Source organism: Balaenoptera acutorostrata, chromosome 18 (assembly GCF_949987535.1).
Source record: "Balaenoptera acutorostrata chromosome 18, mBalAcu1.1, whole genome shotgun sequence".
NCBI lineage: Eukaryota > Metazoa > Chordata > Mammalia > Artiodactyla > Balaenopteridae > Balaenoptera > Balaenoptera acutorostrata.
The window spans coordinates 79016080-79041251 of record NC_080081.1 but is presented as its reverse complement, the minus strand read 5'-3'; the positions used below and the strand labels follow the sequence as shown (position 1 = coordinate 79041251).

Sequence of the window (25172 nt, the reverse complement as noted above, 5' to 3'; positions counted from 1 at the left end):
AACAGAAATAAAAAATGAAGGCTGTAACAACTAGATGTTTTCTTAAGTGAAGGAAAGCCTAAGACTCATTTTTTAAAAAGTTAATAGTAGATAACCTGAAAAGTTACTTTTAAGGCTATTGTATTACATGTGGAACGTATTTCAAAGCATGGCATTTTAATATTCTTTATAAGATATGACAAGGGTTTTATTTTTGTTATTGCTATATAATTAAAAGTTGTATAAGCCAGGAGGTGTAATCATATTACACTGCTTAACTGTAAATATTATTAGTCATATTAATGTACACTCTGATTACTGATTTATCAAAAGGGAGATATACGTATTTTGGAAGAATGGGAGGGGGGTAGTCTATGGGTATGGGGGATTATATAAAATAGATTAATTCTGAACCTGAATACAGGCAGACCTCGTTTTTAAATTTATTGTGCTTCACAGGTAATGGGGTTTTCACAAATTGAAGGTTTGTGGCAACCCCACATCAGAGCAAGTCTGTCAGCACCATTTTTTCCAACAATATTTGCTCACTTTGTGTGTGTGTTACATACTGGTAATTTTCACAATATTTCAAACTTTTTCATTACTATTACATTTGTTATGGTGATCTGTGATCAGTGACTTTACTACTTTGACTTTACTACTACCACTCCCTGAAGGCTCAGATGACGGTTAGCAAGTTTTAGCAATAACCTATTTTTTTTTTTTTTTTTTTGAAATTGGTTAGGTATCAAGGGGAGGTAGAAAGGAACTTGATTAGATACCAAGGGTGGGGGAATTCTTTTTTTTTTTTTAGACACCAATTGTTCTTGAACATTTGTTATTTTACTTTATTTTATTTTTAATTTATTTATTTATTTTTGGCTGTGTTGGGTCTTCATTTCTGTGTGAGGGCTTTATCTAGTGGCAAGTGGGGGCCACTCTTCGTCGCGGTGCACGGGCCTCTCACTATTGCGGCCTCTCTTTTTGCAGAGCACAGGCTCCAGACGCGCAGGCTCAGTAATTGTGGCTCACGGGCCTAGTTGCTCCGCAGCATGTGGGATCTTCCCAGACCAGGGCTCGAACCCGTGTCCCTGCATTAGCAGGCAGATTCTCAACCACTGCGCCACCGGGGAAGCCCCGTATTTTTAATTAAGGTATGTACATTGTCTTTTTAGACAACACGCTATATTGCACACTTAATAGACTACAGTATAGTGTAAACATAACTTTATTTGCGCTGGAAACAAAAAAGTTATGGTGACACACTTTATCTCAATACTCACTTTATTGCTGTGGTCCAGAGCCAAACCCGCAATATCTCTGAGGTTTGCCTATATAAGGAGAGTAATAGATATCGTCTAAAAGCTAGAAGTCAAGAAATAGCTGTCTGTCCAAGCATTTATTTGGGAATTCCATGGTAAATTACATTAGAAACAGCTGAAAGATAGGAAAGAGTAGAACAAAAATTAGGAGGATGGGCTGAGGACCATCATTTTTCTTAAACAATTGTGTTTTTTTAATTGTCAGTGTCAGAGTGCCACTTGAATATATGCACATTATTACTTTGATAATTTTAAACACTTTAACAAATTTTTTAAAGAAATTAAGTCCTTCTATTAAAAAAATTTTTTTTTGGTGTAGACTACAGCAATATTTCTCTTTAGTTAATATAGAAAAGTAGAAATGATAATTAGCCAACCTATTATTTCTTGCCAAAATATTAAAACAGCGTTGAGAACAATCAAAACTAAAGAATATAGCCTGCAATTCTGCTTTCCTAGTAAATAAAACTATCATCATTTTCCTGTCCAGACTTGTAAAGAACTTCAGCCTATTGATCAGGACTGCAACTTTGAGACATGCTACCTTGGTACGAATCCTGGTCGTATCTCTTATTTTGTGATTTGAACAAGTAAGTTAACCTACTTAGTGGGCACATACACCACTACATTATTTAAAGGTTGAATAAGATGATAAGTGTAAGACACGTACCTTGTGCCCAGCACATATTCAGGTTAGGTAAATGTTGGTTTTTCTCTTGTCCATGGCTGAAATCAAAGCATGGGTATATTTTTGCATCTCTCTACATACACTCGATTCATGAGCCACTTTCCAGCTTCCGACACTACCATGCCCTCATCATGCCCATCCTGCGTTCTGCTAACTCCTACCCACTCTTTAGAAATGCCTTCACTAGTGGCCCCTGTGCACAGTGATTGCCCCTCTTCCGTGTCATCCTCTGTAGTATCCTGCTTATTTCCTTAACAACACTACCGTGCAAAATAATTATTTCTGTGTGTAACTATTTCTTCGGTATCTATTTGTGTCTGATAACAGACTTTAAACTCTTCAGGGAAGGGAGGATTTCTCTCTCAATCATTATTATAACCTCAGCTCTGAACACAGTGTTTGACACATAGTAGGTGGTCAGAATACGATTGGTTCAAGGAGTGACCGACTAGTAACTGTGGTGTGACTTTCCGTAGGTCTCTGAACTGTTTCTTTCTTCACTGTCTCCCTTACTATCAGAATACTTCCAATTTCAGCATCTTCCACTTACTGGCAGTACGCTGAAAAATGCTCTAGGAATAGGGATTGTTCTTGTTTGGGATTATATATGTTTAATAAACACACCAAAGTGTGAAGATCTCTGTCTCAGTTCTCAGATCTAGTCTTATACTACCATACTCCTGTAATCACCGACTCAAATCGGTGATTCAACGTATGTCTGAATGTTTAAGTGAAAAAATACACCAAGACCATCCATCAGGCAGTTAGGAGGCTTCCTCAAGCTTAATTCCACTTTACAGCGTTGTTTTTCTTAATCCGTCTTCCTAGTGGCCAAATCCTTTGTACAATTGATGCCTCATCTTTTAAGAGGAGAACAGTACAACACGGAACACTCTTGTCCTCTTGGTTTGTTTTTTTTTTTTTTACGTTTTTATAATTTTTTCTAAATGCCCATATTCCTCCTCCTTAAATGTGATTTGATACCTTCTCATTGAAAGCACACTTACTAGAAATATTTCAAAAAATCTCCTTTTGTGAGTCACTTTTTTAGGGAAGCCTTCCCTGGTTATTATCTAAGCCTGACTCATCCCTGGTTATTATCTAAGCCTGACTTATCCCTGGTTATTATCTAAGCCTGACTTAGGTCCCTCCTCACCCAGGCATCATTGTCCTCGTCACCAATATCATTCTTATTATCACCATCCTGTAAAAACTGCTGAGAGCCTGTGTGTGTGGCGTTACACTAAATGCTATACATGTACTATGTTGTCTAATTATGCGAAAGCAAACAAACCTCTAGTCACAGTGACTGCCTTATTACAAAATCAAACCCCTAAACTTGGTACGTCAGGTCAAACGAGTTATTTGGCTTTGCCCCAGTTTCAGTTTTATTTAAGCTGGTGTAAAGCAGATTGTTTCTTTTCCATTTTGGTGGAAGCATAGAGATTGAGTATTTGTTTTTCAGTGCTGGATTAAAAAAATTTTTTTTTAATTATTGATTTTTTTACTGAACTGTGTATCTAGATGTTGGCTGTCAATTAGCTTTGATAAATGGGAAAATATATACATATATTATACATATACATATAAATCTATATATTTATATAGATGATATAAATATAATTACTATATTATATTATTATATATGCAATACATACATGATATACATAAATATTAGATATGATCATCTACCAAAGCTAACTGATAATAATATTTACAAAATACAATTATATAAAACTATATGTATTAAGGTATCTATACACATGTACAAACATATATGAACTTATATGTATTCATGGTCTATTCACATATACCTTCTCTCATGATTCAGCTAAGGCCATCATGAAACAGAGTATTTAACTCAGAAATGAAACTTGGATGTGACCTCGTACACAGGGAACCCCCGTTACTGACTTGTCACGTTACTGAACGTCGTCTTTTCTTCCTTGAGTCGGGATAAAGCAGACCTGTCCTCTAAAGTCATTTCAGTGTCGCTTTACCCAGAAATAACTACCAGCAAGGCCGCATGGATTCAAGGTGAGTCTTCGCTGTAGTAGATTATATACTAAAAAAACCCCTAGCATTATAGTTTTTCCATTTTTCATCCTTTTGAAAGCCTTAATCTTATTGCTATGAATGTGATTGCACGAAGCTATAAATTCCTCACTTAATCATTTTTAAATCTCTCTGACTGTGGCCAGGAGTTGGAAATACATAAATGTTAAATTTTATGCTTTTTTCCATGTTCCCATACCCTGCTCTTCTATTAAAAACTCATCTGTTACCTAATCAAAGGAAAATGGATAAGAAAAGCTTATTGTAGTCCAAGGAACATTCCTTTTTGCATGAATTTACCAACTTTAATAGAATGTAGGCTGACTGACAAAACTTGGAGTTTTCAGAAACGGCAGGACTGAGTGGGAAAGGACACGTCCCACCTCCTGCTTTGCTTCTCCCCAGCGTCAGTGTAAAAATATCTGGTTTGCAATCTGTGTTTGGGTGCACTCCGTCACCAGAAATATTCCTCCTGGGACTCAAGTATATTTCCTTCTGATTGTTTTATAATTTCAAAGTCAGACTCAGTTTTCATGGCTTTTTATGCCAGATGAGGATAGGTAATGCTTGGGGTCAAAAATGCACCTTTTTCATAAAAGAAAGGATGGGCGCCCTGGCTTCAGCAGAACTGTTTTGCTCTAAGTACCTTTCACTGCAGTTCAGCATAGGCTGACCATCAAGCTGACAGCAGGAGTTTCCAATATTTTGTTTTGGTTCTTTCAAGGTGGCAGGAGTCTGGCTTTACAGCTTAAAGGATTTCTTTCCAGCTCCTTCTTTTTCTAGTATAAGATCTTGGGCAACTACTTGCTTTTCTTCTTAGCCTTCTTAGTTTTCTCATTGGCAAGATGGCCATAATCACACTTACTGCAGGGGTTTCTCCTGATGTTTTGAGGTCTAAGAGGAATACGGTTTTTATGTCACATTGCAAATAGAGGACTGTCAGTCCTCGGTACGTAATATCGTCAAGCTGTGTGATACCTATGGTTTCCAAACTAAGTTTGAATGATGATTTTCATATTTGTCAGAACTCTGAGGAAGTGGTTGATTCCAGGATGCAGGCAGAGAAAATACAACGTAGACTTGGAGCATTCTGTGTTACTAGAGAGTGAAGTGCTCAGGAGAGGACAGGACATATTACAAGGGCACAGAGGCCGACATGAGAGAGCTCCCGATGGCCAAGCCGGGAATAATCTGAACAACAGAAATAAATGGAGTACTGGATTACCGCCCACAGAATAAAATAAAGATCCATGAGTCCAACATCCTGGTGTAAGTATATAATTGAATAAATAATGAATAGAGAAGAGGGATAGCTCTTCTTTACAGAGTTCCAGTTGATGAATGTAGAAGCAATTAGGAAAACACAAAGTCAGCACTAGATCAGCACTAGAACACCACAGTAATAGTTGTTGTTGGCAAGATTCACCAAATGGTATGAGTGAAAATTTAAGGAGAAACAGAATCGTTGCATTACTCTCAAAGGATCTCTCCCAAGATATTTATTAATTGCAAAAGGAAATCAGTATCTTTATAATGGAAAAAGCTACAGACACCATCTTAACTAAGTAATCAAGGTAAATATTCCTGATGATAAAACATCTCGGCATCATATACCCTCAGGATGTCACACTGAGAAAGGCCCATCACTTCTGTGATCTCCTTTACAAAAATGGACAACTTCAATATAATAATAAAAAAATAGGACAAACCCCAATGAGGGGACATTGTATAAAATAACTGACCAGTACACCTTGAGCGCCAAGGTTCTGAAAGAAAAGGAGAGATTAAGGAAACGAAGGAGACAAAAAACTAAATTCAGTGTGAGCTCCTGCGTTGGACCCTGGAACAGAAATACGGACGTTAGTGGAAAAATACCAGTGTTAACTGCTTAGTTTTGGTAATCGTACTATGATTACGTAAGATATTAACACTGTGAGGGACCAGGTGAAGGGTGTGGGCAACTTCTTTGTAAGCCTAAGTTTAATTTTTTTAAATAAAAAGTTGAAATATCTGTTAGGACAAAGTTGTCATTCTTCTTTGGGAATATATCTAGCCATATCACTGAAATTGCATATTTCTAATTATATTACCAATAATTTTACAAAGTTTTGAGGGAAATTATCTGAATCTATCCCTGAGTACATGCCCTCTTTCAGAGCTAAATCCCGTTGCCCTTCATCAACAATATTTTAATTTGGGGGCATGGGGTAGCTTGACCTCTGGGTCACAGAATGATTTGAAGAGAAGCAAACCCATATGAAATCATGAACTAGAATGAACTCAGAGATGGTACCCAGGAATTGTCTGGAAATCTCTGTGAAAGGCCATCAAGAGGGCAAAGAGGTTCAGGATGGAATGAACCCCAGACTTTATTTACCTTTCTGTTCTTCAGACTCTCGCCGCAGCTTTTCTCATCTGTTCAAGGAATGAAAAAGCATGTGATTTCCCTTCAGAATGAGCCTTGTGTGAGAAGCACCCTTGTACAGGTCGGAGCAAGCATCAGGGTCCCCGAGCTGAGCACAGCACTAGTGACCACCAGAAACGCAACGGGGCCAGGCCCAGGCATTGATACACTACAGGCACACTCATTGCAGAACGATGCAAAGAACACATATATCGTTAATCAAAATGAAACACTTAAAAAACATTTTCGTATTTAAACAACTCCACCATCTTGTCCCAGCCGTCACAGAACTTCTGGGTTTCCATACCAGGAAAACTTTTTAAAAAGAAACCTTGAGACTCTGCTAGGCATATCAAAAATGGTTCGTTTATGGTTCATTGTCATTTAATTAGAGTAACAGGGTTTCTTAAATGATACTGCTTTCGCTTTTTATTATATCCAATGCGTGGGATTTCCAGTCAAGGTAAGGCAGATGTGGTCCATCATTTAGGTGCTCATTTCCCTGGTGACGGCCGGGCCGCGGTGCTCTGGTTCTGCCTCTCTGGAGCCGGGTCTGCATCTCAGAGGAGCTGTCGTAGTGCCTGGCAGCTGACTTCTGTCTCTGCTGTCGACTCGTAACCACGGGAAAATTAATGCTAGGATGGGGGTCCTACAGAGAACGTCTTATGAAGACATTTAAGATAATTTTCTTATTTTTAAAGAATGAGATCTAAGAACAAAATAGTATTTCTTTCTAGAAGGAGAATTGTTCGACGATCCAGGAAATTATAAATTGTCATGTCAGACTCCTGTTTCCCAGTGATTAAAGGACTTGGCTGGGGAGGCTCCTCTCCTCAACGCCCCCCATGTACGGAGAGACAGGTTCTGAAGGTTTCCTCTCAACTCTTCCAAGTGTCTGGCACGTGCTCTTCCTAAAGCTTAAACGCAGCGAACCTTAAACTTTCTGGATCGTAAGCCCCTCTCGGAATACGATGAAATGTTTTGATTGTGGGAGAAGAATGTCTATACACAAATCACCCCCCATTTTGCTTACTATTTCGGGTGCCGCCTAGATCTTGCGAAATCCATCCCCCGCCCCCGTGCACTGGGGAGCTGGGAAGAGTCCACTTCTATCTATGCAAACAAGAGTTCTCTTTTATTGCGTATTTTCCACGTGCTTAGCATGTATTTCATCTAATTCTCAAAATAATTCTATGCATAACTCAGGCAGGTGCAAAATGAAAATGCAGGACCCTTGGTTTTAAAAACGTAGGAAAATAGTGCTTATAACCACACTGAAACACAGAGCTCTTTACTTTCTTCCCGGGTCGCTCACCCGTTCCTGGGGTTCTTTGGTTTGCTGCGTCACGTTGCCCTCCTCCTGCACAGGGGTACCCGATGGGCAAGCAGGGCCCCCTTCCCTCCCGCCGGGTGGGGCCCCCTGTGCTCTGGCTTCACGCGGGCGGAACTCGTGGCCTCGAGCCCGGCATCCCGCTTCCCAGGGGCCTGGGGTCAGGGCCGGGCTGGAAGGGCGGCCCGTGGACCACGGCGGTGCCGGCCAGCGCGCCCCCGGGCCTCCGCCATCGCCCCGCCCATCGCCGGCTGGATACGCTGCAGTGAGCGCCCAGCTCACCTTCACCCCAAGGTTTGGGCTTGGCTGCAGCAGTGGTCCCCGGGTGGCACGGAGCGGGAGGCCAGAGGGGACCCGGGGGGGCCTTGATGGGGGAGCAGGCAGCTGAAAGCCCGTCCTGGGGAGAGGGGAGAAGCAGCAGTGGGGGAACTCACAGCCCCTTTTGAGCTGCGGCCCCGAGTCCCCCCATCCCATGCCCCCTTGTCCCACTGAACTTCACTTAAGAAACAGGTTCAGAGATGAAATGATTAAATGTCAAGACACTGGAGGTAAAGAAGATCCGGGTGTTTAGGTAACTGTCCAAGGCACAGAGAGTAATCCTGGAGCGGGGATTCAAAGCCCGGGCTGCCAGTGCCAAAGCCAGCGCTTAAGGACTCAGGCACACAGTGAGGTGGTGAGGACGGGTGTGGACCAGCAGGGACCGAATCTAACATCCACCTGTACACCCACGGGGAACAGCCTCAGCCCACGGGAGGACCTCGTTAGTGTAACAGGGGAGAGCTAAATCGGACTGGCGTTCTGTTTCTTTGACTTTAACATTTGCTTTTTGTTGCTTTTGTTATTATAATCATACGTAATGGCCTGCCTCGGGGAACTCTGCCCCTCTGCCTGAGTGTCAAACTGAAGTGCCTCTGTTCAGCTCCTAGGGAGACATCTGACCCCATCCACCTGGGGATGGCTGCGGGAAAGAAGAAATGAACACATCCCTTCCCCGAGGCTGGCCATCCCATGGGACATCTGCAAAACGTATGGCCTTTTTACTTTACTTCCCCATCCCCTCCCCATCTCTGTGCTGTAAATGAAACTGGCATCCAGACCCCAAAAAGATGGTTTCTCAGAGACACTAGTCTGCCATCTCCTCGGTCTGCCAGCTTTCCGAATGAAGTCATCTTCCTTGCCTCCGCACCTCGCCTCTGATTCCCTGACCTCTCGTGCGGCAAGCAGAGCGAGCTTGGACTTGGTAACGTTAGGACCAAGGGAAACAAAGATGAGGGGCAAGGCCTCCCAAGTGTTCGGGGTTCCAAAGAGGAAGGGGTGGGATTGGGAAGGGGTTGGGCATGCCTGGCACCAAGCAAATGGGAGGTGGGCAGGAGGGGAAGACAGACAGGGTCCCAGGAGCATTCTGCCGCATGCGTGTGGAAAACAAGTGCAGGGCCTGAGAGGCCACAGGAGGCCCCTGCCAGAGGCTCGGGAATCACAGTCAGCCAGGCTCACGGCGCTGAAGCCAGACGTCGTGAGAGGCAGGAGCACCCCGGAAGTCTAGCTGTGAAGCAAAAAAGAGAGTCAGAGACAGCACTGGAGACACCGCAGTGAAAGAACCAGCAGGTCTGGGTGACAGAGTGTGTTTGGAGTCGAGGCAGAGAGCCAGTCGAACCAGGGAAGGACGGATGAGGCCTCTGGACGGTCTGAATAATAATCCTTTTCAAAACACGAAAATCACCAAGCCCCACTGAATTTATTCATTCGGATTTAACTGTACAGCAACTCGACTGTACTGGCCTCACCTAAGCACTTTCTTCCCTTTGAGTCTTACCGGGATTCCTCCATGTCGCTAAATACATCAGGGTATTTCTGTAGCAGCATCGTCATGTATCCAACCCAGACTCCCTAGAGAAGCGAGTGGAGATGCAGACTCTGACGCACGATTTGAGACTTCCCGCACGATTTCCACGGGCGCTCAGACAGCGGGGTACACCTGGCTTTTTGCTAGGCTACGTGTTTCGTTGTTGTTTTTGTAACAGAGAGATGCGTCAGGCTACGCTGGCACCTGGACGAAGCTGCCCGGTCAGAACAGCTGTGGGCACGCAGCCTCCATCTCTCCCCCGGGCCCATCCATCCAAGCTGGGTGGGGTGGCCTCGGAGACAATATAAAACAGCCTAACTGTAGCTGAAACCAGCACCTTTCTTGCATATAATTTATTTTATGGTTCTTTCTTTCAGTCAAGTTTGTGCATTTTCTGGTATAGAATGTCTCTAACAAAGCGTTCTGGCTGATTGCTAGTCCGTTCAAAGAGTTCAACATTGCCAAGTCAAACTTACCGGTTTCAACGACTCCACCAAAGTTAGCTCACCCTCAAGAAGTCACACCTGCTCTTGGAAGAGTAGTTGCCTTTAACATAGAACTCTGCCGTCCACCAAGCATGTGGGCCACCTTCTGCACTAGGACAAGGCCCTTCTTCGGCCGCCCAGCTTGGCCTGGCCCTCCACTTCCTGCCCGAGGGAAGAACGTCATTGTGCAGCTCACCACCAGATCTGCGCAGGAAAGGGAGCTCAAAACATTAACTGTATGATTATTTTTTAATTTATTTTTAAATTTAATTTTATTTATTTTTTATACAGCAGCTTCCTGTTAGTTATCTATTTCATACGTGTTGGTGTATACATGTCAATCCCAATCTCCCAGTTCATCCCACCACCCCCACCCCACTTTCCCCCCTTGGTGTCCATACGTTTGCTCTCTACATGGGTGTCTCTATTTCTGCTTTGCAAACCAGTTCATCTGTACCATTTTTCTAGATTCCACATATATGCGTTAATACACGATATTTGTTTTTCTCTTTCTGACTTACTTCACTCCGTATGACAGTCTATAGATCCATCCACGTCTCTACAAATGACCCAGTTTCGTTCCTTTTTATGGCCGAGTACTATTCCATTGTATATATATACCACATCTTCTTCAACATTAACTTTAAATAGCTCTGATAAGATAGACAAATGTAGACACTGCTCTTCGCAAAGTTTATCTCATCATCCACACACATGGACGCATATACAGATGCAGATTGCTAGCTGAGGATCAAATAAAGGAAAAAACGTGGTGGTTTCAAACTCTTTTTACGCAGATTTCAAAAGATGATATAGAGTTTCATAAGAGTACACTAGTTTGCTATGTCTGTCATAGCAAGGTACCACAGACGGGGCGGCTTAAACAACAGAAATCAGTTTTTTCACAGTTCTGGAGGCTGGACGCCCAGGATTACAGTGCTGGGGGGGTTGGTTTCCTCCCTTCTTGGGCTGTAGACAGCCCTCTTCTCTCTGCATCTTCATATGGTCTTTCCTCTGTGTGTATCTGTGTCCTAATTTCTTCTCTTTATAAGGACACCAGTCATATTGGATCAGGGCCCCACCCCAATGACCTCATTTCACCTTAATTATCTCTTTAAAGGCCCTTTTTCCAAATAAAATCCCATTTTGAGGTCCTGGGGGGCAAGACTGTGACACACAAATCTTGGAGGGACACGCACATTGTTCAGCCCTTAACAATGGGCAACTGTACCTTGTGAGACAGGACCCCCGGTGTGAGACTAAGAGTCGGTGCTGAGCATCGTGTGCAGAGTTCAAGGGTGAGTTTCAGGAGCAGGACTGATTCGACTTCGTGTGGTATCTCGCTCTGGAGAAAAGACTCTCATTTGTTTCTGTTTTCCATCACTCGACTAAATCTTAATTTAACACCCATTATGTACAAAATGCTGTTAACTGCACCACAGATAGAAAAGGATTCAAAGAAATCTGAGACGATCCCCATTCTCAACACAATTCCAAATCTTCCTTGAGAACTAATGAGGTTATGTGGTTAGTATATGGTAAATGCCAGAATACACACTAGCTCTTAAAACAGTGACTAGTGACAGTTGTAGACATTCCCTGTAGGTTTTGAATAAATATTTTATGCATAAATATAATTATTTTTACAGCGTTTTGCCTTTGGTACCTGGAGAGGTTAAAAGGGAAGCTGGTTCTATTGTTCAGAAGATTTCTTTGTGACATTTTTCCAGTGACAACTGAGGCTTTAGGAGAAAAGACAAGGCTTGAAGTGGCTCTAAAGTAAATGACCACTGGTGAATAGTCATGCTAGAGCCTTACCTGGGGGAAAATTTGGGAGAATTTCTGTGAAAATCAATCATGGGGAATTGATAGGGAATCTAAGATTGTATCACGTTAAAAAAAAAGCCATCCATCCTTTGACTACCTGTTAACTCTTGATTAGATGAATGCATTTGCTTGGTCACAGTTTACAGGTCTTTTTCCCCTTAAGACAAGAATTCTGCAACTTTAAAAAAACTTTCTCTGTGGAAACAACAATGTATTACTTTTTTTCCCCTTCAAATGTTATGAAAAACACTCTTTCTAGATTGATAGCCAACACTTCACTCTTTAATCCTTCTGGACCCTGCTTTATGCCAAGTTAGAAACCTTTAAACACGTTTGTGAGCAGTGGCCTGGGCGGGCTGGCTTTGAACTGCTGTCACACACCCGGGGCTGTAATTTCTACGAAACTGCAGCTCACACAGGCTTGCAGAGTGCTGCCGAGAGCCTCGTGTGAGACAGGAAGAGTCATAAATAACAACCGTGTGAAGCTCTCCAGTTTTCATCCATCTTTTAGACTTAATACAAAGGCATTTCAGAAGTGAGTCCTATTACCGTCTGAAACAATGCAGGCCTGCGGTAGGTCTATTTGAGACAAGATTTTACAGCTATGTCATAAAACATATCTGAGTAAAAACACATGGTTTCTTGATCATTAAGATTTTTCCAATTGAATGGGCCAAACTTCTCAATACAGCAGAATTTAATTTTTGCTTTGATACCTGTAATGAATGGCCCAGTAATCCCAGAAGGCCATGAATTTTAACAAAAAATTAACCGTTTCCTACAATCTTGTGCATGTTCACTGAAATACACGAATAAACCTCTTTTCTTGATTTAGCCCCAAGTAAAACATGCCCATGCGTGTGGGCTCAGATCCATTCAATTCGCTCCCAACAGCTTCTATCTGCTGATGTCAAGGCTGATTTCCGGTCCCAAATCCCTTCTTGATGATCACGAAAATGTTTTCTCCAAAAAGATAGCGCTAACTACCTCGAAAAGGGACCAAATAGTAGAGCAAATCAGAGGAACTGCAGGTCTGGGAAATGTTAACCAAAATGATTTCCTGAAATTCCTTATTTCACCTCATTACAGGGACACTGAAAAGGACCTGGCCATAGGGAACACGCACCTACATTTCAGGTTCACATTAACGGCCGGAGTTCAATTTTGGCTAAAGAGAACACAAGCACCCAAGCAATTATTCATCCCTCTTCAGAGTGGTTTTCCTACTGATTTATTTTTTAAAGCAGCCACTGCGAGCAGCAGGCCAAGATGCGGTTGTCTCTCCCTGACACCCGGAGCGGCTGAACCGCCCGAACATCGCACCTTTTCACGACCAGCCTCCTCCCCACGCCGGGCACTGGCGGCGTGCACACGCAGCAGCGACGATCCACGGCGCTCACGAGCTGCACAGGCTCCCAGCGCCAGGCGATAGAGAAGGGCAGGCGCGGTCCAGGACGGCCCATCTCTGGCCAGGGTCCCAGCAGCGCTGCCCTGCCCACACCTCGCCCAGATCCCAGCTTTGGCTTCATGGGTTCTGATTCAGGGAAGTTCTGGGAATGAACTGAAGGAGGGAATCATTCAGTTAGTCCTTGAGACGAAGTGTTTTTAATGCTCTTTGGCTTATTCCGGGTTCTCGAGTTACATTCGCTCCCAGTGTGCTTTTCTGGCCGTGGGTGGCCTGGGTTGGTCACCAGCGGTCCACGCTTGGCAGAGCTGCCCTGCTCTCCACTGCGGCCCGAGAGCTGGGGCTCCGCCGACCCAGAACAGGCAGGAGAGCGTGGGATTTCAGGCGTTTACACACTTTCTTAGGTTGGAGCTCGGTTTCTGCAGCAGACTCCCATTTCAGCTGAGAAACGGTAACAGGGAAGAGCCAATCCTGACTCCATGCTGGATCTGTTTCTTTCCTTTAATGGTTGCTTCCTGTTGTTTTTGTTCACCGAAAGGATACAGTCTATGCATAAGGGCCTGCCCCGGGGAGCCCTGCCCCTCTGTTAAACCAAAGTGCCTTTGTTCAGGGGAACATCCGGACCCTGTCCGCCTGAGGATGGCCGCAGGAAAGAAGAAATTAACACATCCCCTCCCCGAGGCTGGCCATTCCAGGGGATATTTGCAAATTTTATGGCCTTTTGACTCTACTTCCTCATCTCCTCCCCCTCTCTGTGCTATACAAGAAACTGGCATCCAAGCTCCAAGAAGATGGTTATTTAGAGACATTAGTCTGCCGTCTCCGCGGTCTGCCAGCTTTCCGAATAAAGTCATAGTCGCTGCCTCAACCCCTCATCTCCCGACGTACTAGCCTGTCCTGCGGCGGGCAGAGCGAGCTTGGATTTGGTAACAAACCAACCCGAACAGTGTGAGGGCATCGCACCCACGGACAGGCGGCCAAGAAGATGGTGAGCAAATCACTCTGTACATTTGAAGCAAATAGGCTACTTGAGGAAGGAACACGTTATGCCTTTATGACTGATCATCAGTAAATAGAACTGATTTTGGATTTCACCAGATTACTTAAAATTTTATGTATCGGGGCTGAACACATCTGTCATTAATTCCCAAATAACATTTAGCTTTTGTGATTGAAACAAGAATAGGCATGAATCTATATTACTTGGTATTATCCACCAGACACTGTTCTAAGCGCTTTACCTAGACCACACACCAGCCCTACGAGGGGGACAGGACACAGAAGAACCCCCGGAACTGACCTTGGGTTCGACAGAGGTCAAATGCTACACCCCAAAGTGAGATCACAGATATAATATCCATTGCAAAGTTTCTTGAAAACGGTAACTGCTCAAAGGATGTTTGCTACCAGTAACGGTTCTAAAATTGCAGGGAAATGAATTATTCCTGCTACCTTCCAACAACTTTGGTCAATATTTATGTGAAGAAACAGAATATTCAACCTGCTTCAACTAGATAAATGAATGTGGCACATGATTTCTGAAGTTTCATCTTATCCCCCCTGCCCACACATTTATGAGCGTCCCAATTTTGATATTGCCCTTCTGGAATTTCGAACCTATAAGCCAATAAAAGCTTAAAGTTTTTTAAGCTATGAAGACTTGGAGGAAGAAGAACAAAGGGCGTTATTTACTAAAGCTACTTCGGCAGTAAACTACTATTATAAGTAGGTGTACTCAGATTTTTTTCATCTCTTCAAACCAGATTTGGCAATAGAAGTTGTTCCGTGTTAGTGTCAGTATTAAATTGTACTGATTGTAGGCTATGTTCATAGGTTTGTTTGTTAGGAGCGGAATTGCTCAGTTTTGGGGGGGGGGAAGGGGGCAGCTGTGTGAGGGGGGTGTGCCCACCTGGGCAGCAGAGTGGAGGGGGGAGGGGCAACAGAGTGGCCGCACCAGAGGGGCATCACATCACTGTCTTCCTGCACCGTCTTCCCGGCCGTCAGCTTTGCATGAAGGCTGAGGATGAGGGGACGGGGTGGAGAAGAGACGCACGCAGGCTGTGCGGGTTGAAGATAGGGACGTGACAGAAAACAGAGCAAAAATCTCTAGGGAAGATGGTCAAGGAGGCAAAGTCAGGAGGAAGGCCTGTAACCCAGGTCCCTCTTCTGGGGCGCCTCTGCTCCCCTCTGCTTTCCCAGCTGTCCGTCTGCCTCCCAAAATCTGAGAGGAAAGTCTCTTACTTACAGTTCCCACTAAGAAAGCTATAGTATACATCCCACCCTTGCTGAGCAATGAACACCTAACTCTTAAATTGTTCACATTCTTACTTTTAGTTCTTCAGGTAATTTAGCAGATACTTATTGTGTTTCCCACTGCAAAGGAAAACAAGGCTTTTGCTGGAAATACAAAGCTGGATGAGGCATTGCCCGGCTGACCCAGGAGCTGGCAGCCCAGCATGGGACATTAGGTCAAGCGCAGAAAGAGAGAGCGCAGCAGAGATGGGCGGATAGTGCACAGATGCAGAGGGGCTCCCAGAGCCAGCCCGCGGGGGGTGGACGGACGTCCTGCAAGAGGGGCCCCTCCGCTCTATCTTAAGTAAAGGGAAACTGGGGGAGGCACACTTTAGAGCATTCTCTCTCTTTCTCTCTGTCTTTTTGATTTAGTGTGCAGGCATTTAGAGCATACTTGATGGCCTCACCAGAAGTCAGTGAAGTACAGAGCAGACAGAGAGAAGGAGAGAGTGATTTCCAGCACAGCTTGTCCAAAATGACACATGGCACGTGCTTCTCACACACAGAACTCTCCAATCTGTAGTGACCACAGGGCACTGCCCACAATAAACAGACCCTGAAAAGAATTTCAAACCCTCCCTGGGCACCGTTCCTTTGCCCAATTAAGACCTGGCATTTATGTGACAGATGCCCTGGTCGAAGGACCAGACTCCGTGTGCCCTGGTGGAGGTGGCCAAGGGCACGAAGGGCTCCCAGGTCCCCCCGCCCGCTGGCGTCTCAGGCTGGGACCGCTTCAAGGAGCAGGGCGGACAGAGACGGCCCCGCAAGGAAGTCTACTGTCAGGCCTGAAACCAGAGTGGTAAGTTTTCTCTGTTTCTGTTTAGTTTAATACATGCAAATCTGGAAGCAAGGCCCACTTCTTATTTTCCTAATAGTTTCAACCACTGTGTCGTCTCACGGGGGCCCTGGAGGAACATTGTGTGCGGGAGCACAGCTGTGTGACAGGAGGGAAGGTGCTGGGCCGGCTCCGCTTTGTCAATATCTGCAGTCTCCCCAAACCCCCAACCCTCCCCAGACCTTAACCGTGTATGTGCACATGGGTATGTGTGTGTGTGCAAGCGTGTACACGTGCACACTATATGTATAATCGTGACGTTTGGGATTATAGCCCCGTTAAACCTAAATGTCACAGTCAGCATCGTGTCATTGATGACTCAACCACACTAGTCCTGAGTTTCTTAGAAGGAAGGATGAGTGAATTCCGCAAGTGGGGAAACTTAGCTTCAGACTTGGCGTTGACCTAAAACACTGCAAAGTGGACGTGGGGATAGAATCAGTGATTCCGTACTCTGAGCTTCACCGACCCCTCCCTCTGCTCTGCCAAATTACAGACAGCAAAGGAGAGAGACCATCCCCCCTGCTACACACATGGGCGCATTTCTAATTCCTCTTGAATCCCAGCAAGGCTGGCTCTGTTCTGTGTCCTGTCACAGTAACGATCACCCAGATTAAGAGTGAGCCCTCTCCAAGACACGATGCTATTTACATGAGAAATCCATCTTGCAATGTGTGACATTTTTTTCCATTACAAAAGCTGCAGCTCGCGGTAGGAAGATGGCTGACGAGAGGGTTTAAGGGTGTGAGCTCCTGATAAGAGCACCATCCATTCCGGCGTCACTCAGACCTGAGCACATCGCGTGGGGCATCTCCTGCATCCAGACGGGGTGATTTAGCTATTTTTAGCCAGCCCTGGTTAGATGGGAGGCAGTGCAATAAGGGATGTCACCCAAGGTGACCCCCGCACCGTAAATAACCCCTCCTCCTGGGCCGTGCTGGTCGGGGGGCTCTATCCACTCCCTGGGTCCCTGCTGCCTTAGAGAAGGGCTCACCCTGCCTGCGGGTCTGTCCCTGCCGGGTCGCGAGAGCCAGGAGTGGAGTGTCGCAAAGGGCATCTCGTTCGCTCATGGTCACGGGGTTCTAAACAGGAAAGGGACTTGTACTCTGTGTTCTCTTGCAGTCCTTGGAATTTTTCATCAGTTTTTGAGTCAGCCTGAGTCTGTTCTGGAATTCGGGAGACTTAATCGTGCTGCCATGTCAAGGAATTATTGCAGATGTCGACATGATCCCTTCTAAATGAGCCTTTACATTTTCGAGAAATGCCTTCCTTTGAAGGGAGGGTGCCCACGAGGACCCCAGTGACCTACATATTTGTGATTCCCTGAGACTTCAAGCCAGCTCTTGGCACTCCACCAGGAATCTTTGGTAGGAAAGTTCTGAGCTAGATACTTTCGTATAATAAATTCTATCTGACAACTCGGGCACTCCCTTTCATGACCACATTTCCGCTTGCCAGGCGGGTACACTGCACCGAGTCAGTGGGCCCAGTACCCACCCCGGGCCCGGGAGTTACATGTGCTCTTTGTAAACCATCCTTTTAATGAGTTCAAATGAGACTGTTTCTAGTTACATCTCATATAGAAAATGTACCTTTTTTTCAAGTAAATGCCTGCAAATTTATATGAGAGACACGTTATCACTAGTAAGAAGATTCATAAACCCAACTTTATACGATTAGAATTTTATCGGTAATTGTGAACCGTTTTTATAAAATACTAGCTAACCTTTTTCTTCTTCTTTTAATGTAAATATAGTTGCTGAAGAGGAGAAACCACGGTGTTTAGCCCAGCAATTTAAAGACTGTCCCCTTTGATGTGTTCTGAGTATGGAAAGCTTTCCTGTATTATATCCTTAATGCAGAGAAAAGGCTGTTAGAGAACCCTTTATCCCAGCGGAGACACAGTCCGCGCTGCTGGCTGCAATTGCCTTTCACTCTGCAGTACCTAAAGAGAGACGGAAACTTTATACGGCCTGATGTCAGACAATCAGGGATGTACCTTACGGAGCATCAAGTTCACGCAGCGAAGTCAAAGACCTTGCCTGCTCCTCTGCACCGCGGCTGTAAACCGTCTGCCCAGAACTTCCCTCCGCGTTCAGCCACGTCTCCACGCCCCGCTTCTCTCTTTCTCTGAACTCTTCTTGCCCAGAGTGAGCACGGAGAGGACCCGGCCTCTGTGCATCACCTCTCCTGTACTCACTCACTCACTCACTCATTCATTCATTCTAGTCATTCGGAAATCCTTCTTGGCTTGTTGGCCTGACCCAGGCACGGTTTCAAATGCCACGTTGAACAGAGCCAAGGGTGCGGAAATCCTGGCCTGATCACTTACAAAATACGAGAGATTTGGGCAGTTACCTGACTTAACCTCTCTGGGCCTGCAAACAGAGAAGGGAACACGCTGACCACACGTGGCTGTAGATATTGATGGGGAAGGTAGCTCTACCTTCCAGTAAAGCAAAAATGCAGCACCCGTACTTGTACGTTTTCCTGTACGGTGGTGCTTTCAGCCTTCCTACAAGTCTTCAAGTACAGGATCGTTTTATCCTCACGCCAGCTTTGTGAGTAGAATGTATTATCTCTCTTCTCCCCAAGAACTGAGGAGACTGAGGCAAAAGGAAGACCACGGATGGGTGGACTGTCCCCCCAGCGCTGTCCCAGCACAGGTGCTGCTTCTGGACCATACGCTGCCCCGCAAAGTCCGTCTTGCAGAGCATCACATAATGGCAAAAATATGTTAACGTAAGGAACCACCCGTTCATAGCCTGGAGATCATTTTTTTTCTGTAGGAGACAATCATCTGTGGGTTCCCTGAAGTGCCTGGAAAAGTACTTTGATACAAACCCACTGATGCCAGAAACCCCAATAATAACAACTAATTCCTTGAAGGTGAACATTGACCTTTTCCTCTAATATTTATCAGAAATGTACATGGGCCTAAAAGCGGGAGCATATTTAGTCTGTAATTCTTCAGAGCATGTGATTCTGTCAGCTTCGCCCTTGAAAGAAAGAAAGCTGAGTGGAGAGAGATCTGGAGCCTGGGGAAAAGATGGCCAGTGAAGAGGAAAAGGAAGAGACCTCGGGACTTCCCTGGTGGGCCAGTGGTTAAGACCCCGCACTCCTAGTGCAGGTTTGATCCCTGGTGGGGAAACTAAGATCCCACATGCCGCATGGTGCGGCCAAAAAATGAATAAATAAAAAATAAATAAAATGCACACACCCAGTCATTAAAAAAAAAACCTTAAAAAAAAAGAAGAGGCCTTGAGGCAGGAGGAAAAGACAGCAGTGAGGCAGAGGGGACCCACAGAGCACGGCCAGTTCCCCACACAGACAGAGTTCTCAGGGTACATCATCTGACCCAACCAGGTCTACTGAATTGAATGTGCACTTTGATTCAAAAAAGCAAAGCTTCTGCCCCTAAACCTATACTTGCCTCTTGATTGAGGCTGACCCTTTCAGGACAGCACCAAAGGAGGCATGAATTCCCTGTGTTTTTTATTTTAAGGAGGTGCTAATATGCAGTTTAATTATAAGCACTTAAATTCCGGTGATGTCAATGGCCTCGCCTCCGAGGGACCCCAGGGCAGGGCCGCAGGACCTGGAGTGGTGACCGGTCCACAGGCACATGTGGATTCAGCACACAGGCGTGTGAACGTGACCGGGAGCCTTTTAGGTAATGTCTAGGAACAGCCGGCTTCAATTCAAGATTTTGTGGAAAGAGCAGACAGAGTAGGGGATGGAAAGTTCTGAAAAGTTAAGGAGTCAAGTTCAGTAGACACAGCACAGGTTGTGGCGGAGTGTTCAGAATTCTCTTCTGCTGTTTTAAACTAGGCCCGTGGAAAAGTCCAGCTGACAGACCAGTTATTAATGGGTTCACTACGTTCCAAACAACATATGGAAAACTTTCCTGTAAGAAGAGAACGAAGTATGTATTATTTTATTTTTATGTTACAGAGAGAGGTTTTTAAAGAATTGTTTTCCGTATTCCAAAACGGAACATGTTTGATGCAGAAAGCTAAGTACACTGAAAAACAAATACCGATAAATTATTAGTTTATAGACTAATCATTTATAATTTATATCCATATTTTAATTTAAAAAATATAGAGAGCACTTTTTTTTGGTTTTTTTTTTTGCAGGGGGGCTGCATTGGGTCTTCGTTGCTGTGCACGGGCTTTCTCTAGTTGCGGCGAGCGGGGGCTACTCTTTGTTGCGGTGCGCGGGCTTCTCATTGCGGTGGCTTCTCTTGTTGTGGAGCACGGGCTCTAGGCACGCGGGCTTCAGTAGTTGTGGCTCATGGGCTCAGTAGTTGTGGCTCGTGGGCTCTAGAGTGCAGGCTCAGTAGTTGTGGCACATGGGCTTAGTTGCTCCGCGGCCTGTGGGATCTTCCCGGACCAGGGTTTGAACCCGTGTCCCCTGTATTGGCAGGCGGACTCTCAACCACTGTGCCACGAGGGAAGTCCCATATTTTTATTTTATAATAATCTTCTTTACCATTTTAATTGTTTATTAATAAGTCAATTTATGAGTATAACATGATTTATTTTTTAAATTCCTAATATGGGGCCTTTGGGTTAATAACAAATTGTTTCTGTAGATTAAACAAAGCTGTAAACAGTATATTTAAGTCATAAAGGTATTACAGAAAATTCCTACACCCAAAAGTGTGCAAGTTTTGAATGCTCTGAAGGTATCAGCTACATGTTGCAAAGCAGCTTTTCCCAAAGTCCGTAGTGAATGATAATTAATGAGAAATGGTATGAATAATTGCCCACCTTCCCTTGCACTTTGCTCACTCTTTAAATTATTTCATTTCGGTACCACAAATTACATAGGAAAAGCTGATATTTTTTTAAAATTTTGAAACAATTTAGTCTTATTCTCCAAATTGCTTATTCATTTCCTTTGGTCTGTTTTCTACTGGGTATCCAACGTTTTCCAATTTATTGCTAAGCGCACTTTATATTCTAAGTAATTAAGCCTTTGCCATGTATATTATTACTTCATTATTTGATTTCGAATTTTGTTATGGAAAACTTACATACACAGAAATTTAAAATATGCGTAAAATAACATATATAAATATTTTCTTGGGAGTTTTACCTTTGATAACATGCTTACAAAGGTCTTCCCAACTCCAAGAACGTAGAAATAATTTCTTGTACTTTCCCACACATAAAATCCATGAGGAAGTTTATTCAATAAGAGACAGAAGCCTTACCTTTAAAAAGTTTTGAATAGTTAATCAGTTGCCTCAATATCATTTATTAAATATTGTATATTTTCCCCACTAATTTGCTAATTCTTGCAATATACTAAATCTCTATATACAGCTTTTTAGCACATTTATTCTTTCAGATGAACTTTGAAATCAACCAGTAATTTTAAGTATCTTTGAAATTTTGAATAGAATTGTGTTAAGTGTATAGATTATTTTGGGGAGGATTTACAATACGTTTCTGTATTCAAGTATTATATCTTTTAGTGGGATGTTTCATCTTTTGTGTTTATGTTTATGATAAGATGACTTTTTAAATCTAACCAATTAGCTTTTTGGGAAATGTGTTGCTTATTGCCAGAGCAAATTTGATCTGGTCCCCATAGTTTATGACTGTTTATCCCCAATAAGGATATTATATATTATGCTACTTAATTTGTAACCAAGACCATTCTGAGTCTTTTTTTAAGTTTTCATTGATTTTAATTGTTTTCTTAGTCCAAATAGATAATTGAATCCTCATAAAATAATTACCAATTTGCATCCACCTTTTCTGTTTTGTTTGATTAACTATGACAGTAAGAAACTCTTTAAATTCCAAACTCTAATGTTTCACCATTTAACATGTCTGACATTTTAGGGATTCTTCATCAGATTAAGCAAGTATATCGTCCTCTTCTTTGCTTAAGTGTTTAACTAGATTGTACACTCAATGTTATTACCTGTCTTTAGGGATTCTGATTGATTCTAAAAACTTGACGGCAATATCTACTCTCCACTTTAAACTTTTAGAAATAGAGTCCCTGAGTTTAGCTGGGCACACAACTACCACAAGACAGCCATTTCCCAGCTTTCCTTGAAATTAGCCCATGTGGTTAATTCCAGGGCAGTGGGATGAGAGCAGAAGTGAGGTGACAACATTTGTCTTCCTGCCTTAAGGGCAGCCTCTCTGTGGAGACTTTTTTTCTTTCTCCAGTGTTGGAATGGGTTAGCAATAAGCAGACCAGCACTCGGAACAAGAGGTGGAAGTTACTGGGATTCCATAGTGTCCACCCTCCTGGTTGAAAGCCTGGGTTATCTCAAGGGTCAGAGCAGTTGACCAGTCGAGACCACTGTCTTCCTCTAGACTGCTAAGGAAAGGACATAGTATGTGTAATGTATATATAAATTTATATTAATATTTGCATATGATATGTAAATTTATAGATTATATATTCATGTATATATTTCAGTGATTGTGTTTTAGCATCTCTTTCTTATAGAAGCTTCGTCTATACCATAACTAATACACACATCAGTTAATGTAGTCATATGTTTTTATCTCTTTTGATCTGGAATGCTACTAACTCACAGAGGCTGGTATAATAACCCTTTAGTGTGATGCTAGGTTTGGTTGACTACTACTTAGAGTTTGTATATGCACTTCCACTAAGAGACTGGTCCGTATTTGAGAGAAGCTGAATGGAATAAGAACACGGGCTTTCAGGCTAGACTTCCTGGGTTTCAGTCCTGTTTTCTGTGTCTTGATGGCTCCAAACCTGGAGATACTCACTGTCACTGTGCTTCAGTTACGTCATCTGTGAAACTGGGAAAATCACTGAACACTTTCAAACAGCTGGTGTGAGGACGAGATAAATCAATACGAGCAAAGTGCTTCGGACAGTGCCTGGCACACAGCAAGTGTCCAATAAATGCAATTATTAGCGTGAATGTGTGCATCCTTGTTGTTGCTTTTGTCCTCAGGTTTCAGTATCTGGATTATCCGACTTACTTTACTGGATTAATTTTCATTTTTATTTCTTTTCCATTTTTCTCTGCTGTGGAACAGTTTAAGTAGCATAGCCATCACCCATTTTGTGAAAACAATTCTTTGAACCCTTTTAATTAATTCTAAGGAAGCTGTTCTACCTACAATGTTTACATCTTTTCCATAAATTATTTTACCTCTGCCACCGATCTTAGTCTAGGATTGGTTCTTCTTGGACATTATCTCCTCTAAATCTTCAGAATGGGGCCGAGGCTTCTGGAAAGTCAATATATGCCTAAAACAGAAGTCCCCAGATATCTGCTACACAGGTCTAAGTCCACACTACAGTGAAACCACAGTGACCCTCCAAATTAATCCTTCAAACCTTCCATGCCTCCCCCGCCTTTGCTTTCCTTCACTAAAGGCGCGTGGCTGGTGAACAAAGTTCCCCATTCTGTCTCTCCCCAAGGACTGTGTGATTGTCACAGGGCAGGTGTGAGCTCAATGGGGCTGGGTGAGGAGAGACAGGTAACATCACTGTAGTTTTCAAGGCTTGTGCTCCCCTGCACCTTCCTGCCACCCACCTCAGAACTACTGGAAATGTCTGTGTGTTATAAACTTTATGTGAAATATCGTTAGCTAAGACATGTCACCCTACTGTCAAGGAAACAACAGTTGAAATGATCAGAATACATGAACGAGCGTTTACAGTTGCCGTGGTGGATTGAACTGTTCCCCCCAAAGATATTAAGTCATAACCCCCAGCACCTGTAAATGTGACCTTACTTGGAAATACTCTTGTAGATATAATCAAATTAAGATGAAGCTATATTAGACTAGGGTGTGGCCCAAATCCAACGGCTAGTGTCTTATCAGAAAAGGAGAGGCAGACACCAAGACCCAGAAAGACGGCGGGAAGAAGGCCCTGTGAAGGCAGAGAAACACCGAGGACTGCGGCCACCCCGAGAAGCCAGAAGACTCAAGGATCCTCCCCTAGAACCTTCAGAAGAAAACCCTGCTTCCGAGAATGGCCTGCTGACATCTTGATTTCAGACTTCTGGCCTCCAGAGGTAGCAAGAATAAATTTCTGCAAAGTCATCTACTCTGCAGTAATCCGTTGTGGCAGCCCTAGGAGATTCATACAACTGCTAAGAGGAAACGGAAGAGCGTTAGCCTTTTTTTCCCCGCAATCCATATGGCTTTTATTTTGCTCTTTTTCTTGTCCTATTGCCCTGAGTACGAATTTGATTTTGACTTGGGGGAAAGGTCTTTAATCACCCTCCATTAAGGTTGATATTAAGCTTTGACTTTAGGACGTTACAAAAGAGAAAGAGCATATGAATCCCCAAGTGTGTAGAAGAAAGTAATTAATACAAATAACACTGGAAATAGACAAAACAGAAAACGTACAAAGCCATCATCGGCTTCTTTCAAAAATTAATCGAAATAATAACATTAATGAGAATCATCAATGAAAGAAAAAGCACAAAGTAACAATATCAGATACTTCAAATGTTAAAAAGATATTAAGGTGATATGAAGAAAAATTCTATGCCAATAAATTTGACTATATAGATTAAATGGAAAAATGTACTGAAAAAAAATTATCAAAGTGACATAAGGAGAAATGAAATGTCTACAAGTCCTTTATCTATTAGATATATTGACTAGGAAATTAAAACTCTTCCAATAAAAAAGGTTTCAGGTCCAAATGACTATACTAGTGAATTCAAAGTCCTAGA

The 25172-nt window shown here is 43.4% G+C and overlaps 1 long non-coding RNA gene across 1 annotated transcript; it reads left to right on the top strand.

The window, feature by feature from the left end:
* Positions 1-1076: 1076 nt before the first annotated feature.
* On the top strand, positions 1077-3974 carry LOC130705591 (uncharacterized). Its single transcript, XR_009005870.1, has 3 exons — positions 1077-1133; positions 1792-1891; positions 3821-3974. It is a non-coding gene; the product is annotated as an uncharacterized LOC130705591 (long non-coding RNA).
* The last annotated feature ends 21198 nt before the right edge of the window (positions 3975-25172 follow it).